This window comes from Cherax quadricarinatus, chromosome 81 (genome assembly GCF_038502225.1).
Source record: "Cherax quadricarinatus isolate ZL_2023a chromosome 81, ASM3850222v1, whole genome shotgun sequence".
In the NCBI taxonomy this organism is placed as follows: domain Eukaryota; kingdom Metazoa; phylum Arthropoda; class Malacostraca; order Decapoda; family Parastacidae; genus Cherax; species Cherax quadricarinatus.
In genome coordinates this window covers 21,332,360-21,344,863 of record NC_091372.1, presented here as the reverse complement: position 1 = coordinate 21,344,863, position 12,504 = coordinate 21,332,360, and the positions used below count along the sequence as shown (strand labels likewise).

The window sequence follows — 12,504 nt, the reverse complement described above, 5'->3', positions numbered from 1 at the left end:
CCTGATGCACCTCCACCTCTACTGCATGCACCTTCAATCCTTTAGACTCTCTCGTCGACAAACCGTCATCTTCTGCCATACCATCATTCACAGCCTTCCCCAGAACTGAGCCTGGGTCTTCCACCTGATCTAGGACCGATTCCTCTAACAAGTCATCCAACGCCTTTACCAAAGACGCCGCCACTTCTTCACCCATATTAGGTAGTCTCTCCTCAAAAACCTTATGTATGTCCAATGACTGAGATTCTCCTTGTAGCGTTACAACTGGCGATTCGAGCTCCTTTTCTTTGTCCACCTCCTCACTCCATGACAACCGTTGTTGGGGCGGTGTAGCAAGAGACTGTTCTCGCTCATCGCCAACCTCGTCCACTGGCTGCTGTTGCTGCTGTTGCCGTTGCTGTTGTGCCGGGTACCCACTTCGTTTCTCACACTGCGCCGCGATGTGGTCATATGACCCACATAGCCGACACGTACGTTGTTGCCCCGCATACGTTACATAGACTTGAGTCCTTAATTCTTTCAACACAATATATGAAGGAATAGGGTGTCGAAGAGTCATTTTAACTGTATACGCGCCTTCCAGCGCACCTGCATACGGTCCAGTTGCCCATCTCCCTGCTGTGGCTACGTGAACCGTCCCATAAGTACGCAGTTCACTGGTAATATCAAAATCAGTCGCCTCAAAAGGCACATTCCTGATTTTCACCCAGGTGTAATGTCGAGATACATCATGAAGTCTCACCGACACAGCTGTATTAACCTGTATGATGGTCTCCTGATACTTGTCGACCACTGCCTCGTAGACTTGTGCAGACGTCATTTTAACGAAGATTCTTGTCATTCCATTTAATGCGACACCACATATCTCCTCATTTGCTATACCATAGGTATCGCGAATGATCGCTGGTAATAATAAATCCATGTTGGATCCTGTGACAGCACCACGGATCATCTCAATGCAGACAGTGTTGATTCTTCTTCTGCTATTCAGCGCCATGTTGGAGAAAATAAAGTTTCCACCAACCAACGCTAGGGGCAGCTCAATCAGGTAAACTGCGCAAAACAAACTCAAACAGGAGCGTCTGCGCAGCTCGTCCACACGGCTCGGAGGCGATGAGGACAATGCAAAGAAATAATGAACCAGATGAGGTAAATTATAGCGTTGGTTATACCTGAATTATCAGAGTACAATTGTAAATAATTTATATCACTTGTAATTGTGCTTTAAGGGAGAAATAAGATAAATAATGGAGGAGGGTGATCGCCTTCCTCTAGGGAAATAAAACTGGCTCATTTTCGAGCAAGGAAAAATAGAGACGAATTTTCAGTCTAAATAATGACCTAGATGAGGTAAATTATAGTTTAAATTATTGTTGAATTATTCTAGTATACTTAATACAACTGCTAACCTATAATTGTACATTAAGGCAGAAATAACGTGATAAATGAGGGTAATTTTAGCCTGCTGGTAAATGGTCTAGTAGGTCGTAACAAGAGGCCAAAAAATATTTTTATACAAGGGGACAAATGGCCCAGTTGCTCATTTAATATTTTATTTGAAATTGTTAGTCACTAAATGATCTATATTATTTGTAATAAATTAGTCACTAAAGTCTTGGCTGTTGATCATAACATTGTATAATTCTGGAGTAATTTGGGTATAATAATTTGAGTGATGGCTGAAGTATTTCTTCTTTTATTTTGTGGGTGGCATAATGGTATATATTCTGGAGTTGCGTGAGTGATGGCAGAAGGGTTTCTTCTATTTTTTCTGTTCACTGTATATAAGCCGTTTGTTCTTCAGGGTTCGAGTGATGGTGGAAGTATATCTTTTATTTTGGTTGCAATATATTGGTGGCAAACTGTTTTGAAAAAGTGTTGCAGGGTTGAGTGATGGACGGAGCGCTGGAGGCGGCGATGCTTCTTACGAAGAACGTCCACCGCAGTGGAGACGGACGATCAACCTTAGAGCAGCGGTGAACTGTTGGTGCTGCTACGACCATCACTTGCGGCTGCTGTTGACTCTCCAGGTGAAGCCTACTGTTGGGTCCAGGGGTCAGGGAAGGGTCCACGGGGGTGTGTAGGTGGCCAGGGAGGGGCCCTGGGGCGGTGGAAGTGGTCAGGGAGGGGCCCTGGGGGCGGTGGAAGTGGTCAGGGAGGGGCCCCGGGGGCGGTGGAAGTGGTCAGGGAGGGGCCCCGGGGGCAGTGGAAGTGGTCAGGGAGGGGCCCTGGGGGCAGTGGAAGTGGTCAGGGAGGGGCCCTGGGGGCGGTGGAAGTGGTCAGGGAGGGGCCCTGGGGCGGTGGAAGTGGTCAGGGAGGGGCCCCGGGGGCGGTGGAAGTGGTCAGGGAGGGGCCCCGGGGGCGGTGGATGTGGTCAGGGAGGGGCCCCGGGGGCGGTGGAAGTGGTCAGGGAGGGGCCCCGGGGGCAGTGGAAGTGGCCATGGAGGGGCCCCGTGGGCGGTGGAAGTGGCCATGGAGGGGCCCCGGGGGCCGAGGAAGTGGCCAGGGAGGGGCCCCGGGGGGCGGTGGAAGTGGCCATGGAGGGGCCCCGTGGGCGGTGGAAGTGGCCATGGAGGGGCCCCGTGGGCGGTGGAAGTGGCCATGGAGGGGCCCCGTGGGCGGTGGAAGTGGCCATGGAGGGGCCCCGTGGGCGGTGGAAGTGGCCATGGAGGGGCCCCGGGGGCGGTGGAAGTGGCCATGGAGGGGCCCCGGGGGCGGTGGAAGTGGCCATGGAGGGGCCCCGGGGGCGGTGGAAGTGGCCATGGAGGGGCCCCGGGGGCGGTGGAAGTGGCCATGGAGGGGCCCCGGGGGCGGTGGAAGTTACCATGGAGGGGCCCCGGGGGCGGTGGAAGTGGCCATGGAGGGGCCCCGGGGGCGGTGGAAGTGGCCAGGGAGGGGCCCCGGGGGCGGTGGAAGTGGCCAGGGAGGGGCCCCGGGGGCGGTGGAAGTGGCCAGGGAGGGGCCCCGGGGGCGGTGGAAGTGGCCAGGGAGGGGCCCCGGGGGCGGTGGAAGTGGCCAGGGAGGGGCCCCGGGGGGCGGTGGAAGTGGCCAGGGAGGGGCCCCGGGGGCGGTGGAAGTGGCCAGGGAGGGGCCCCGGGGGCGGTGGAAGTGGCCAGGGAGGGGCCCCGGGGGCGGTGGAAGTGGCCAGGGAGGGGCCCCGGGGGCGGTGGAAGTGGCCAGGGAGGGGCCCCGGGGGCGGTGGAAGTGGCCAGGGAGGGGCCCCGGGGGCGGTGGAAGTGGCCAGGGAGGGGCCCCGGGGGCGGTGGAAGTGGCCAGGGAGGGGCCCCGGGGGCGGTGGAAGTGGCCAGGGAGGGGCCCCGGGGGCGGTGGAAGTGGCCAGGGAGGGGCCCCGGGGGCGGTGGAAGTGGCCAGGGAGGGGCCCCGGGGGCGGTGGCAGTGGCCAGGGAGGGGGCCCCGGGGGCGGTGGAAGTGGCCAGGGAGGGGCCCCGGGGGCGGTGGAAGTGGCCAGGGAGGGGCCCCGGGGGCGGTGGAAGTGGCCAGGGAGGGGCCCCGGGGGCGGTGGAAGTGGCCAGGGAGGGGCCCCGGGGGCGGTGGAAGTGGCCAGGGAGGGGCCCCGGGGGCGGTGGAAGTGGCCAGGGAGGGGCCCCGGGGGCGGTGGAAGTGGCCAGGGAGGGGCCCCGGGGGCGGTGGAAGTGGCCAGGGAGGGGCCCCGGGGGCGGTGGAAGTGGCCAGGGAGGGGCCCCGGGGGCGGTGGAAGTGGCCAGGGAGGGGCCCCGGGGGCGGTGGAAGTGGCCAGGGAGGGGCCCCGGGGGCGGTGGAAGTGGTCAGGGAGGGGCCCTGGGGGCGGTGGAAGTGGCCATGGAGGGGCCCCGTGGGCGGTGGAAGTGGCCATGGAGGGGCCCCGGGGGCAGTGGAAGTGGCCATGGAGGGGCCCCGGGGGCGGTGGAAGTGGCCAGGGAGGGTTCCCGGGGGTGGTGGAGGTGGCCAGGGAGGGGCCCCGGGGGCGGAGGTGGCCAGGGAGGGGCCCCGGGGGCGGAGGTGGCCAGGGAGGGGCCCCGGGGGGCGGAGGTGGCCAGGGAGGGGCCCCGGGGGCGGAGGTGGCCAGGGAGGGGCCCCGGGGGCGGAGGTGGCCAGGGAGGGGCCCCGGGGGACGAGGTGGCCAGGGAGGGGCCCCGGGGGCGGTGGTGGCCCGGGGGGGCCCCCGGGGGCGGCGGTGGTGGCCAGGGAGGGGTCCCGGGGGCGGTGGAGGTGGTCAGGGAGGGGTCCCGTGGGCAGTGGAGGTGGTCAGGGTGGGGTCCCGGGGGCCGTTGAGGTGGCCTGGGAGGGGCCCCGGGGGCAGTGGAGGTGGCCAGAGAGGGGCTCCGGGGGCAGTGGAGGTGGCCTGGGAAGATCAAAGGGAGTGTAGGTGGTCAATGGGGGTTTGGTTGCCAGGGGACAGGGGGGCTTTGTTTAAGGAGTATTATGGATTGCACAATGCTATGTTACTGTGTATTAGGGTTGAATTGGGTATTGGTATTGGAAATACGAGATACCTTATCGTAAAAATATTTTGAAGGTGTTTGATTATGGTACTCTCCTTAAGTAAATTACTTTTATCTTTGTACCTTATTGATGTACCATGTTAATAATTGTATGTACTCTGCATATGTACTGTCATTCTAAATAAAATATAAAAAAAAATTCTTTAACATCAGTGTCAGGGTCACTGATGTTAATCGATCTTAGAGGTTACTGAAGACTCCATATGCGTTTCTTGTGTGGATAGTTGCATTAACGAGGTTCCTTGTTGACAGACTGGACAGACTGTTGACATTGGTTTGCTGGTTCTTTCCTGAGGTGTGGTCCTAGTTATGACAATTGTGCTGCCACTACCACTAGTACTGATACTACAACTAGCACTGCCACTACCACTAGTGCTCCCACTAGTAATGTCACGACCACTAGTGCTGCTGCTACTGTGAGTGTTATAAAACAATTTTGTTGGGATCAGTACTTACCGAGATACACATGAAGTTGTCCAAAGTTAATGACTGACGGCAACATCGGCGCCTTCTGCTGCTCTCCGTATTATTTTTAATTTTATTCAATTTTTTTCTCTTCTAATATTTTTCCCCAACAAATTTTGTGGGCTGTGAGACCAATATAATGAATGTGTATATATATACCCATTCTTTGTATGCAAGACAGTAACTGCACACATTGTTTACAAAACTTGCTTACACAAATGAATATAAATGTTTATTACTAATGTTTTAAAGTATACATATGGAGCATTATAGTGCAGCATTAGTCGGTCCATCACTTTAAAACACCCTGTATATATATGTCGTGCTGAATAGGTAAAACGTGTGTTTTGGGCTTAAATAGCAACACTAATTGTGGAATAAGACAAGCAGAAATTTGTGTATGCAATAATTTCGCAAAAATCATTCAGAACCTAACGAAAAAATATATTTCATACTTTATTAAGTTATTCTGAACTTGTGTAAAATATATTTAGATCAATTTTTTTTGTTATTTAAAAACGCATTTACAAAAAACATACGTATGTGAAATTCAGTGGTACATGTTATGACAAAAACCACACTGGTACTGTTATAATCTAATATTGCACTGAGACAAATTAAACACAACCAACATCCTTCATAAATACACAATGTACTTAATACAGTGACATCCTCAGTTTCGTGGGGGTTTGAAAAGAGAGATGATGGTTGAAGATATACACTTGTGGATGGTAACACTATATATTGTCAGACTGTGGTAAGGGAGCCCAACCTGTCTGTAGCTGCCTGGTAGGTCTAAGCATGGACTGAGAGCGAGGTAGTGCATCCCACTCATGCCGCATCCCATAACATCATACACTCTCTAGGCCTAGTAGGGATTGTTTATATAAAACACATGGATGGTACCATGATACTCAGCTAAGCTATACAACACGTGTAAGGGGGATCATCAAATATGCTGACAGCTCGGTCATGTTATGTATGTCGTCTCGACATACACTACTATGCTATAGGCTGAACAGGCAGGTGGTTCTGGGCTGATTCTATACAATAACAGACATGGAACTTAGAACTAATGGATGGTATCATAATGGGTGTTAACGTAATGGAGTTTAACGTAATGGGTGTTAACGTAATAAGTTTTAACGTAATGCTTTATGACTTATAAGAACAAATCATTGTGCAATAAGGATGGAATTGATCGATCGATCGATCTGTATTCATGCACTCTACAGATTCTTAGGAAGAATAAATATATATACAAGGTGAAATTAACAGCAAATCTGGTGCACACAGATCATTATTGTTAATTTCTCAGAATTCGGAGGGAACGTGAACACTGAAAAAAAAAAGAATTTGAAAACTGATCAGCTGATAACAAAACACAGTTGAAAACTTCATTCATCTTGGACATCTAATTATACAGACCATGTACATTTAAACCCAATTCTGTGAGAGTAAGGTTTACGTATGCAGAATTGTTATCATCCTTGGGTGGATCGAATTCTTCTGCAATGGCTAACACATGCCTTGACTGAGGACAATCTGAACTAGTATCTACAAAAGATACTTGTGGGTTTCTCATTACTTGTCGAATATGCAAAGAATAACGACAATCGGGTTGATTATTTGAGGTAGAGGGTACAAAGTCAAGAGGATTTTTTTTATATTTTATTTAAAACCAACAATAGACAATAGACAAAAGGAAAAACCCTAAAGATGACAATATATGAACAAATAACTGAAAAAACGTTACATTAGATATTGAAACATTAACGAATAACATTACAATATAACAAATATGACCACTATTACCTACATATAAAATCAGATACCGAAGCTTAAAATTGTCCTATACTAGCTACATGTGGATAAGTTAACTTTTCGCAAAAACATGCAAACCTATATTAACTCTTCCTCAAATTAATCATCCTTGCTCTTAATTCACACTAGAATAATAAAATACAAGTATAATAAAGAGCAGTTTGAATCAAAGAACATTCCACAATTATCATAAATTTACCCTAACCTAAGCCTAGTATTTCATCTGTATTATAAATGTCTAATCAACACGAAAATTTTACCACATACCCCTAACCATATTTGTTGGTGTACATGATACAACCTTGTATTACCATAAAGAGAAAAAAAAAAAGAACAAAAAAGGAAAACCCACTCTTCACCTTTAAAATCAGACTTCAATTTACATACATGTACATACATATAAATAAGTATATAAAGTATGTTGTCTAATTGAACACAATCACTTACAACGTCAGTTATAATATTACGTCAACTCAACCATGAATAACTTCATCCAATTCTTACAACTTCAAGGGTTCGTAAAACTCTTAAACTACATACTTCTATTGGCACCAAATCAATTGTGCTTACAAAAATACAATTGTAAATTAAACTGGAACATAAAAAGCCATTTTGACATTTACACATTGTATCAAAATCATAAATGCTCATAGAAAATATGTATTGTATATCATTGAAAATGTTCATGAGAAAAACCATTAATGGTATATACAAGAAAGTAAACATACATACAATACATACATATACATACATATACATATATATATACATATATATATATACACATACACATACATATATACATACATACATACACACATACACATACATACACATACATAGTTATAAGTCGACAATTCCAAATATAACTGTATTGTACTTGAAACACTCGGAACAAATAATGTTAAAATTGCACCCCGGACATACCTCATATAACATTCATCAAACTCATCATGCTACCGCCCATTCTAGGAAACCAGCCCATTTCATCCCCCTTACCTGCCTTTCAACTCCCGTAAATCCCGTAATGTGAAATTCCTATAACCCTCACTTAAATCCCTCTCCCATCTCCCCCCATACACCTCCTTATTCCTACACTTTGTCCTATAAAAAGTTGCTGTTAATGCATTAATTCTTTCACACACGTTCGCTCCTCTCATAGCCCAAGACATATAAATATAATCCGTAATTATATACCCTACCGCATTCTCTACCATCTGATTCACCCCACCTATGTCTAAGCTTAAAACCCTCAACACCTGCAACCTCCCCCCTCCCCTCCCACTAACCTTATTACCTTACCCAACCAAACCCTTATTAGTTCAATACATTCGCAAAAATACACCATATGGAAAACAGTCTCCAATCCACCACAAGCCTTGCATATCCCATCCTCCCGTATTCTCTTATGGAATAAAACCATTCCAGACGGTAAGATCCCATGTAAAAATCTATACATAACTTCTCGTACTTTAGGTTTTAAACGTAATTTGTTCAAACGCCCCCAGATATTACGCCAATCATACATCGGATAAACCCCTTCTACCACTGCTACCACTGCCTTACCTTCCACCCCATCAAGGTTTCCCAATTTAATATGTGAAGGATCGCTCATGTTTATGATGACCCGTAACATTGCCTCACCTATTATGAACTCCCTACCCACCCACCACCGTTGCATATCCTGACGTATCTTATGAAGTCCGCCTTCCCTCGCCCCCCCCTCCCGCTTATAACTACGTTTCAAATACACACTCATAATCCTCTTTTCAACAGCTATAAGACCCAGCCCTCCTCGGCCAACCGGGAGTGTGACAACCGCTCTACCTAACCATTCGCTTCCAGTACCCCAAATGAATCTAAAAACGCGCTTTTGTAACCTTTGTATCTCACTACGAAGTATCGGATATATTGCTGCTACATGCCAAAGTTTACTATATAATAGGACATTCGTTGTAATTACTCTTTGATGCAAAGTTAAGTGTGCAGCTCGTAAACCACTGAGGCGCTTCAGTACACCATCTACAATACGCACTGAATTTATTTGTTGTGCTAACTTGATATCACTTACATAAACGATCCCACATATCAGTAATTGGTCCACCTTTTTCCACCTTTCAACTACTTCACATTCCTCACTTAACCCATCCCCAAGATCCATATACTTCGTTTTCTCCTTATTAATTGACATGCCAGAAGCCTTTTCAAAAACATTTACTAACTTTTCCACCCGAGGCAAATCCCTGTTACCACTTACTAAAATCGTTGTGTCATCAACATATCCAACAATGCCAGCCCCCCCACCCCTTTCGTCACCAACCCCATTTGCTGCTAATAAGACCCTAATTCCTCTATAAAAGGGATCCTGTAAACACGCAAAAAATATTTGTGAAAGGGGACAACCTTGACGTAGACCCCTTCTCATCTGAATTTGTTCTCCTAACCTTCCATTTACCTGCACCCGCAAGGATGCATCTTGATACATTAATTTGGCCCATGATATAATTTCCTCTCCAAACCCCTGCCATCTCATAATCTTCCATAACGCTTCCCTTTCTACACTATCATATGCCGCCTCCCAATCTATAGCCAACACCCCCCCCCCTCCCAATTTTACTCTTTCTTCAATAAAACTTCTAATCAACCCATGCCCGTCATACATAGATCTTCCCGGCACCCCATATTGTCCCTTATCAATCACTTTACCCAGGACCTTTTTTATTCTGTTAGCTAAAATTCTTGCAAAAATCTTATAATCACCACACAATAACGAAATAGCACGATAGTCTTTGACTGTTAATGGCTCACCTTTAGGCACTAGAACGACCACAGCCATCCGTTGCTGTGCCCCTAAAACCCGATCCCGCTTAAGGATATTGAATAATCTTACCAAAAACCCTTTTAAAACGCTCCAATTTTGAAGATAAAAGTCACTGGGCAACCCATCAATTCCTGGTGCCTTACCTAATTGCGCCCCGGATAAAGCTTCCCATGTCTCGCACTCCGTTATCGGCCCTTCCAAAACGAATCGATCATGCTCTGTCAACTCACACTGCACAAACCTTCCAATTGACTGTAATGCTATTTCGCTTATTCCCACACTTTGCGTTTTCAACTTAACCCAAGCATCAATATACCCACTCATACCCTCAGTCGTCGTCAACACCTGATCCACTTTATACCCTTGCATACCTACCTGAACATTCAACCCCATTAACTCCATTGCCTTGCGACGTGTGTGTTGACTCCGCAACACACACGCCGACGGCCGATCTCCCCACAAAACCTCCTCAATCCCGCCCTTAAGCCTTTCCCCATCAAACCTCTCATTTTGTAAATTCCGGATATTTTCCTTCAAACTTTCAATTTCAATAACAGGATAATTAGCATTAATTTGTGCATAACATTCGCGCAACTGCCCCTCTAAATATTTTTGAAAACCGTATTGTAACTGATTATATCTCGTCCCTCGATTAATATAATATTCCTTAATACGTTTTTTAGCTATCGTTTCCCACCAATTAACCATGGCAACATCCCCTGGTGCTTCTACCACTAAACGATCCCACATATGTCCAAAAGACAAAAGACTATCCTCTTCCTTTAATAACTTTACATTCAATTTCCAAAATGATGGACCCCTCCGAGGCACACCCTCAATATCCACATCTATTACAACTCCTCTATGATCCGAAAAAACCACATCTATCACATTCACCCTCCGCACAGTAACCGCACAAGGCACGTACATTCGGTCCAACCTCGCCGCATAACCTCGTTTAATGAAGGTATGCTCTACCATCCCTCCCCCCCCACACACATCCTTTAACCCCACCCCGGTCAATATATCCCCCAATATACCCAAACAACACCCCGCACCTCTAGGCTCCACATCTTTACGACGTATCACGCAATTCCAATCTCCGCCTATTATTGCAACATTCGGTAAACCACGTAAAAAATAGACCAGTACGTCCTGAACAAATTTAGTTTTAATACTCACGTCACCCTCAGCCGGGCCATATACACATACTAAACTAATGGGAACCCTACCCCAGGTTCCATCCACTCTAATTACCCTCCCCTCCCCCCCTTCACTACGCCTTACTATAAACGGGCTAGTTTCCTTTACCAAAATGGCAGCCCCACCTTTCAAACGTGTCGCATGTTCCATGTACACATTATAACCACTCATATCCAACTCATAACCAGGCCTAAAATTATGTTCCTGTAAGAATACCACATCCACACCAAGTCGCACCAAATACTCATTAAACCACTTAAGCTTCCTCTCAGCTCTCAACCCGTTAATATTTATAGTAAAACACTTGAATTCAACAAATGGGTTTTCCTTTTGTCCCCGGCATTGACTTTACCCCAGTTCGTTTTGCAACACCTCTGTCCCTCCCCCCTTTATTGGGAATCACCTTTGCAATCCCTTGATCCTTGGGTTCACCATTCCCTCTCTGCTGTACCTCCACCCAAGACTTTTTCCCAGGGCGTTGGGCAGGAGTGAGCACATCATCAGAATCCGATGATGCTGCAGTCCTCTTTCGTGTCCCGCCCTCCACCTGCATTTTGACATCTGAAGCACCGTCCTGATGCACCTCCACCTCTACTGCATGCACCTTCAATCCTTTAGACTCTCTCGTCGACAAACCGTCATCTCCTGCCATACCATCATTCACAGCCGTCCCCAGAACTAAGCCTGGGTCTTCCACCTGATCTAGGACCGATTCCTCTAACAAGTCATCCAACGCCTTTACCAAAGACGCCGCCACTTCTTCACCCATATTAGGTAGTCTCTCCTCAAAAACCTTATGTATGTCCAATGACTGAGATTCTCCTTGTAGCGTTACAACTGGCGATTCGAGCTCCTTTTCTTTGTCCACCTCCTCACTCCATGACAACCGTTGTTGGGGCGGTGTAGCAAGAGACTGTTCTCGCTCATCGCCTACCTCGCCCACTGGCTGCTGTTGCCGTTGCTGTTGTGCCGGGTACCCACTTCGTTTCCCACACTGCGCCGCGATGTGGTCATATGACCCACATAGCCGACACGTACGTTGTTGCCCCGCATACGTTACATAGACTTGAGTCCGTAATTCCTTCAACACAACATATGAAGGAATAGGGTGTCGAAGAGTCATTTTAACAGTATATGTACCTTCCAGCGCACCTGCATACGGTCCAGTTGCCCATCTCCCTGCTGTGGCTACGTGAACCGTCCCATAAGTACGCAGTTCACTGGTAATATCAAAATCAGTCGCCTCAAAAGGCACATTCCTGATTTTCACCCAAGTGTAATGTCGAGATACATCATGGAGTCTCACCGACACAGCTGTATTAACCGGTATGATGGTCTCCTGATACTTGTCGACCACCGCCTCGTAGACTCGTGCAGACGTCATTTTAACGAAGATTCTTGTCGTTCCATTGAGTGCGACACCACTTATCTCCTCATTTGCTATACCATAGGTATCGCGAATGATCGCTGGTAATAATAAATCCATGTTGGATCCCGTGACAGCACCACGGATCATCTCAATGCAGACAGTGTTGATTCTTCTTCTGCTATTCAGCGCCATGTTGGAGAAAATAAAGTTTCCACCAACCAACGCTAGGGGCAGCTCAATCAGGTAAACTGCGCAAAAACAAACTCAAACAGGAGCGTCTGCGCAGCTCGTCCACACGGCTCGGAGGCGATGAGGACAAT

General features: G+C 47.9%; 1 long non-coding RNA gene across 1 annotated transcript; it reads left to right on the top strand.

Moving 5' to 3' along the window:
• The first annotated feature begins 1,125 nt into the window (after positions 1-1,125).
• On the top strand, positions 1,126-6,280 carry LOC138855094 (uncharacterized). The gene is made up of 3 exons (XR_011394245.1): positions 1,126-1,149; positions 1,885-2,030; positions 4,755-6,280. It is a non-coding gene; the product is annotated as an uncharacterized lncRNA (long non-coding RNA).
• The last annotated feature ends 6,224 nt before the right edge of the window (positions 6,281-12,504 follow it).